Below are 7,686 nucleotides of genomic sequence, written 5' to 3' on the forward strand. Positions count from 1 at the left end.
GGTCGTCTGCCTCAGGCCCAGGGCATGACTCCGGGGTCCCGGGATCGAGTTCTGCATGAGGCTCCCTTCATGGGGCCTGCTCTTCCCTCTACCTGTGTCTCTGCCTCTCTCTGTGTGTCTCTCATGAATAAATAAATAAAATCTATTTTTTTTAAAAAAAAGGAGGCACCTATGTGATGAAACTAAATAAATAAATAAAATGAGATAGGAGGAAAAAACAAAAACAAAGAAAAATCCATAGTAAAAAACAAAAGGGAGTATGGGTTGTGTTGATTACTCTGTAAGCTGCTGATACCCTCATCTTATGATCTATCTCATAATGTTTCAAAGGTGGCTGTTTCCTTCATGAGATAAATTCTCAGTTTCAAAGGAAATCTTGCTGTGACGACCTGAAAATGAAAAGCCAGGGTCACCACCACCATTATAAAATAAAGCTAACTTGTAAGAACGAACAGAGCATGAGCAGGGTTCCTGCCAAAGGCTGCGAGTGCGAGCCCCTGGGCCTCGGGTCTACATGGGAAACCAGCAGGTGCCACAGTTGTGTGGACAGGTGTCGATATCCCACCAGGACTTTCCCCCTTGATGTCCTCGGAGGAGCTGAAGGGACCCGAAAACTGCATCATTTTCTCACTGGGTGATTCTGTTTTTCGAAACTGTCTCTAGGACCCCCTCCAAAAATCACATGGCCCTCTGGGAGGACACTGCTTTCTGGAAACCCCACAGTGGGATCTGAAGACTGCGGAGATGTCAACGGTTGGAAAGGTTTTGCTGCAAGAGGGGATATGCATGGCATCATCCCATCCATTTGGATTTTTTTTTAAGATTTTTTCTATTTTTTTTTTTTTAAGATTTTTTTCTTTAAGACCATGACCTGCCTTCTGCTCAGGTCATCCTGGGGTCCTGGGACTGAGTTCTACTTCGGGTTCCCCAGATGGAGCCTGCTTCTCCCTCTGCCTCTGACTGCTGCTCCCCCTGCTTGTGCGCTCTCTCTCTCTCTCTCTCATTCTCTCTCTCTCTTAAATAAATAAATAAAATATTTTAAAAAGTAAATTAATGACGCTGCGTCTCGGCGGTAGAAGAGGGATGCTGGAGTCAGGATGGGAGAGAAGCTTCTCCCACCTGCTGCAACAAAGCCTGAATTCCCTATGACGTACACTTACTGTTTCACAAAAGACTCCAGCTGTCACCCTACCATCCCCGGGGCCACAGGGCACTTGCACACCAATTATCTTATTGGACACAAGTAGCAGAGTTAGGGCGGGCAGAGAAGGGGCCGTGAGCCCACTGGGTGGATGAGAGGGAACCGGGCCCAACCCAGCCCACTGCAAAGACGTGCCCAGGGCCAGAAGCTAGTAAACGGCAAAGCCAAGTGCTTGACGCCAGATAGATCGCACACTCAGACTGAGGCCTTGGACCCCGTGGTGTGGTCTACTGTGGGCACAGGGTCAGGGCACCCAGCACCGGCCAGGACAGTCTTCCCCTGGGCTCCACCAGGCACCATGAAGGGGAACAGTGCACACAGCCCCGGGAAGCCTCTCCTCCAGCCTGGCCGTCCAACCAACAGGCAGAGACACCCAGAATTACATGTAGGTGCTGCCCTTCCCTATGTCCCACGGGACTGGGTGTGCACGGCATCAGAGGACAGGGTTCACAGCCAAGATAGCATGGGGCACCACCTCTGGACACACCTGCCCACAGGAGACCCAGGGCATGGCCCAGGATATGGACCCCAGCACGGGGATATACACCCCAGCCCGGGGACATGGATCCCAACCTGGGGACATGGACACCAGCCCACACTGGAGTAACCGAGTTCTCACCGTGAGAGTGATTGCCCTCAGGAGAAACCACGGGGCTTTAAGCCCCTTGGGCAGGTGGGGGCCAGGCCACTCGGAGAGCAAGAGAAAGAGAGCGAGAGAGACAGAGAGTGCATCCCTGCAGCATGCATGTCCGAGAATGTGTCTGCAACAGACCTCGCACCCATGCAGCGACGGGGGTCAGCGAGCCCCCCCTCCCCCCGTAGCTCAGCATGGAAACTGCCCCACCCCTTACCGAAGCTCAGCGGTGGTGGATGCAAGCTAGGAGCCTTCCCCCTTCCCCGTGCTGGCCCCTCATCGGGTCACCCCTCCCCACGGTGTCCCCAGAGGACAGGCCCCTCTCAGCGGTGCCCCCCCATCCTTGTCACTCAGAAGCCAAGACACAGGCATGGGATGGGGGGAGCCCATGGAGGTGCCAGAGGCTGGTGAGCAGAAGTGAGCCCCTGCCAGGGTCCCACTCTAGCCATTTCAACTTTGCATCAGATGGAAATTTCCTAAGCAGCACTGAAAGCTCCGGCGATGACGGATGTCGCCAGGCGAGCCCTAGGAACAAATGGATACTAATTATCTGTGGAAGGAAGACAGGCGGAGAATTTAAACACAGGGCCAGTCCCACTAATCAGATGCTGGTAAGTAGGAGGGCTCAGGAGGGCGGGGCCGCCCCCCCCGTCCCCCCCCCCGTCCCCCCCGCCCCCCCGTCCCCCCCCCCCGTCCCCCCCGCCCCCCCCCCCCCACCCCGGCCCCGTCCCTGCTCAGCTCTGAGGGCATGCAGCACAGGCCCGGGATCTGCAACGGAAACCCCTGCCTGGCCCCCCCGCCACCCCCCGCCCGGGCTCTGCAGCCGAGCTGGGTTCACAGAGCCTCCTTTGTGCAGTGGGAAGGCCAAGCCCCAGAAACCCCCGCAAGGAGCCCCACAACACCCCCCTCTAGGCCACCCCAGCCAGGGGACACGGAAGGAAGGCGTGTACATCTGGTTTCCCAGGACCAGCTGCATGACGCCTGGAGGCAGAGGCGCCCTCCCAGCCTGCCCCCTCCCTAAGGGCACCCCCAGCCCAGGATGGGGGGCCCGGCCGCTATGCCTCAGCGGGCGGGATGGCTGGACATGCCCAACGCACTTTCGCGGCTTCGCTCACCCATCAGCTCATTTGAGCCACTCAACGCCCCCAGAGGAGCCTCAGACACGGAGGCACAGAACAGTTAACGCTCCAACGTCCCACAGCGGAGCCGGGCCGCCGAGTCTGGGCCCACGGGACCAACCTAGTCCTTCCTCCGGGTCCTCACAGGAGCAAGGCTCAGCCACTCCTTGGGGGTCCTTGCTCCACAGCCCCCAACCCGGCACAGAAGAGGTCGCCCAAGGAGGAAGTCGCCTTTCTGGGAAAGGGCAGACCCAGGGGTGTTTTCCAGGTCATCTCCGAGGGCGAACCAGGCATGAGCTGCACCCGCTGCCTCCCCGGCGCCAGTGCCTGGCCGCTTCAAGTAAGGAGAGCACCCTGGACCCCGCAGCCCCACCCTCCGCCCACCCTGCCACATTGTGGGGTAACTGCAGCGAAGAAAGCCCAGGGGGCGTGGTCCCTGCAGCAGCCCTGCTTCTCTCAGGGGCTGGGTGACCCTGGTGGCCCGCGAACCCTGAGCCTGCGGTTGTCAGCAGCCTGAAGGGACCTCACCGCCGGGCCGACGCAGGCCCCAGACCACGCCGGCAGCCCGTGAGAGCCAACCACAAGGCTCAGCCCCACTGCAAGCGCACGCAGGCCACCCTTGGGGCCAGCACCCCACCCCCGGAGCGGGCGCCCCCCCACCCCCCGCAGCCTTCTCCCCGCACCGGTCCCGCCCGCCTGGGGTGGCTCTGAGCCCCCCTGCCCAGGCCCACAAGCCCTGGGAGCCTCCCTCTTCTGCGTCTCCACCGCGGCCAAGCCCCCCCCACACACACACTGACCCTGCGATGCCCACAGGGCCCCCTGCCGTGCTGCTTGCACCCCACAGTGACCGCGCTTTCTGACCAGAGCCTCTTTCTTCCCAGGACGCACACCAGTTGCCACTGTGACTGGGTCAACCGCACAAGGGGCGGACGTCCAAGTCACGGCTCCCCCCGTGTCGGTGTAGGGCTCTGTGCTGGACCTCCCTGGGGTCCCTGCAGGCAGGGGAAGTGGAGCGACAAGGCCAGCCCAGGCCGCGGGACCCACTGGTGCTGGTCCCCATGCCAAAGCCACGTGCACAGGCAGGGGACACACACACACACTGATCCCTGGGTCAGAGGGCAGAGGCCCTCACTCGCCTTCAGTCTCCGCAGACTCCCCAAATAATCCCCCTTCCCTAGCAGAAGCCACCGTTAGCATCGAACATGCCGCCTTCTTGCCCTTTTTCTAAGACGATGTCAAGATTCTAGAAAGAGAAAGACATGAAAACATGGGTAAAGGAGCACCTGGGGGGTGGGGGGCGGCGAGCTCAGTCGGTGGAGCATCTGTCTTCAGCTCAGGTCATGATCTCAGGGTCCTGGGATCAAGTCCCACATCAGGTTCCCTGCTCAGGGGGAGCCTGCTTTTCCCTCTGCCTCTACTGCTCCCCCTGCTTGTGCTTATTCTCTCTCTCTCTCCCAAATAAACAAAATCTTGAAGAAGAAAAAAAAGAGAGAGAGAAGACATGGGCAGATAAGACAGTTGGAAAATCCACCCAGACAGGTACTCCCCACCTTCTCCATCCAACGTATTATGAGCATGTCGCACATCACTAGAATTTGTACACCGTTTTTAAATGATTTGTAAAAACTTACCAAGCAGATCTACACTGTCGCTTGGCGTTGTGTCTTAATGGGCAGGATACGAAGACTGAATCTAATTTAGGACGGCCACAGACATCTTTGTCTCCATCTCTGATCATGCACTCGGACTGTACGTCTAGAAATCCAATTCCTAACACAAAGGGGAAATAAATATTTTAAGGCTTTCATGGACACTTGCCAAACGTCCTCTGAAAAATCATTCTCCTATCACCTGCGTTTGATAAATTTGCGTCTTACCACATGCTACATAAGACAGCCTCAAAAAAAAAGTAAATATAGAGATGCACGGACATATATATATGGACACATGCATACAGGAAATTGCAAGGTTCGGGGTTGCAATTAAAATAAATTGAGGTGGGGTGCCTGGTTAGCTCAGCGGTGGAGCGTCTGCCTTCGGCTCAGGGCGTATCCCTGGGGTCCTGGGATCTAGTCCCACATCAGGCTCCCCACAGGGAGTCTGATTCTCCCTCTGCCTGTGTCTGCCTCTCTCTGTGTCTCATAAATAAATAAACTCTTTAAAAATGTAAAATATAATAAGATAAAATAAACTGAAAAGCTCTGATTTTGAATGCAGTTTAAATTAAAAGGACGTTCTTGGCCCAGCTCTGGCTTTGACAACACCGGGGCCCCGTGTCTGAAGCAAGAGCTGAAGAAAAGCTCCAGAGTCTCCCTGCTGTGTGCCCCTGGGCCCATCACTGAGTCTCTCTGGGCCTGCTGTCCTCATCTTTAAAGCAGGGAGCCTGACGGACTCTAGCATCTCCAAGGTCCATGCCTCTCTCTCTCTCTCTTTCTCTCTCTCTCTCTCTCTCTCTCTCTCTCTCTCGGCCCCAAATGAGAAGTGACCACATACCTGCTAGGCCCCAGCCTGACTGGCCATCTCAGAGCCACAAATGAGCAGAGGCGGGAGATGGGGGCCGGGGAGGGGTCGGGAAGCTCTGAGGCCAGGTCTCCGCAGGGCTGGGTGGACAGGGGGAGTCAGCAGGTAGAATCGTGGGACCCGAAGGGAAAGAACTGTGGGGCCCAAAGGGAAAGAACTGAGGGCGGAAGAGGCTCCCAGCGTGGCTATGACCCCAGCCACAATTGGAAGGAACATCTCCATCAGCTGGCGCTGAGAACAAAGCCCAGCCTGCTGTCTTTTCCATGGAAACCTGTGTTCCCAAATGTTCTTTCCTGCTGAATATTTCCTGGGGATGACAAGTAGGAGGGGGGCTCGCAGGATGGGGAGTGGAGGGTCTGCAGATCGGAGAAACAGGAACAGCTGGTTTCAGAGACTCCCGCAAGGAGGAGAGGAGTTTTTGTTCTGCGTTTCCCTCTGGGCTCCGGGCTTTTAAATGAAAGCATTCCCCGATTGATCCATCAGCGGTGTCTCTTTATATTATTTAATTTTTTTTTTTTTTTTTTTTTTTGTGGTGTCTCTTTAAAAGGACGGCAAACAAGGTGCTTTTCAGGCAGGGGAGGGTGGGGAAGGGGCATAGGTGTGTCTCCACCACCCAGCTGCCACTGCCTCTTCCTGATGAAAAATGCAATCCTATTTATTTCATTGCTTTTTTAATCTGACCAGGGATTTAGTTTTGTTCTAGTAAATTTGTTACTTGGGAGAGCCCCGGGGCCTGCAGCAGGGCCCCACCGTTCCTAGAAGTGCCGCTGCTCCTCTGGGGGCTGCCTCGTGGCCTAGAGAAGAAGCTGAGGGTCCTGAGTGTGATTCCTGGCCACACCCACCCACCCACCCAGGGGCAGATCCTGCAGGAGCCAGTGGCAGCAGAGGGCTGGTGTCCCAGCTGTCACACTGTGCATGCATGGAAAATAACAAGGCCTACACTGAGCGCCCCCAGATGTGGGCAGCACTGTGGTGGAACGCTAAGTGTGGGTGCCACTCGGGAGTTTAGCCCAAGGGCTGACCCTCCTGCGGCTCTCAGACCCCTGCCCCTCATGCTCACTGGGGAAGCGGCCTGAGACACCACCCCCCCCCCCCCGCCTCTGCTGACACTGCGCCCCCAGGACTATACTGCGGTGCAGATTGGGCCATTGATCTCAGGTCCCCCCAGACTGGAGTGGACACAACTAGGTCAGCTGCTAGGTCAGCTGTTAGGTCAGTTGTTAGGTCACCTACTAGGTCACCTGCTAGGTCACCCCCTAGGTCAGCTGCTAGGTCAGTGCTGCCTCTGTGCTGCCCCATGGGGACCCTCCTCCCTTCCAGTAGCCCTGTTGCTCACCTTGCCCAGCATCCCCTCCAGAAATAATCAGATCTCAGTGCCACCCCCACCCTCCACCCCACCAATCTCAGGTGAGCTCTTGCAGGTTTTGCACCTCAGACCTCGGAACTTGAAGGTTGGCAGCTTTTCTTTTTATATCACGAGGCAGTGAGTTCTGAACCCTGGAGGAAGCAGGCAGGCCTCCATGTGGGTCACCACCTCCACAGCCCTGCTGTCCCCACATTGGGCATCTCCAGGGACCCGACCTCGCAGCCTCCAAACGCAGCAAGGCGCCACTGGGCCAGCGAGAGAAAGCACATTCATTCATTCATTCAAAGCCTCAGACGCTTCCCTCGCGTGCCTGCCCCACTCTGGGCCCTGCAGGTGCAGCTCCTGCTCTGCCACGCAGGGTCAGGGAAGGGCATCCATGCTTCCACCCACAGAAACTATTGCCAAGAATATGGTTCCACCACGGGCTAATTTCACTAGGCCAATCTGGAAAGGCTTCACCCAGGAAACGACGCTCAGGCGGAAAGGGGAAGGATGGGTAGAGAGAGATTGGCCAGGAGAGGCTAGTGTTCGCCTCAGCTGCCGCCGTGGGATCCCGGGAAGACTGCACACCCCCACTGCTCCCCCTCCTCAGCGGTGAAATGGGGGAGTGAGAGTTCCCCCCCACCCCCCGCAACACTTATTTCCCAGGATGGCCCAGGGGCGGAGAGAAAGTAATAAAGAAAAATGGCTTGAAAGCTGAGAATTGCTGTTCGGCCGTGAGACAGATTTACACGGTTCCATGCCAGGGTGGGCCATGGGTGCTCTCGGGGAAGCTCTCCTGCAGGATTTCCCTCTGCTGAACCCACACTGCCTCCCTGGCTTTTCCTTACATTCTCATCTCCTCTCT

The 7,686-nt window shown here is 56.8% G+C and overlaps 1 long non-coding RNA gene across 1 annotated transcript in view; it reads right to left on the reverse strand.

The window, feature by feature from the left end:
* The window catches only part of LOC140594712 (uncharacterized), a 31,328-nt gene extending 25,650 nt beyond the window's left edge, over positions 1-5,678 (reverse strand). Inside the window, exons 1-2 of the long non-coding RNA XR_011995870.1 lie at positions 5,447-5,678; positions 4,585-4,723 (exon numbers count right to left, since the gene is read on the reverse strand). This is a non-coding gene — a long non-coding RNA (uncharacterized lncRNA). The remainder of the gene's footprint in view (positions 1-4,584; positions 4,724-5,446) is intronic.
* Between the last annotated feature and the right edge of the window lie 2,008 nt (positions 5,679-7,686).

The sequence above is a fragment of the Vulpes vulpes genome, chromosome 12, assembly GCF_048418805.1.
Source record: "Vulpes vulpes isolate BD-2025 chromosome 12, VulVul3, whole genome shotgun sequence".
In the NCBI taxonomy this organism is placed as follows: Eukaryota; Metazoa; Chordata; class Mammalia; order Carnivora; family Canidae; genus Vulpes; species Vulpes vulpes.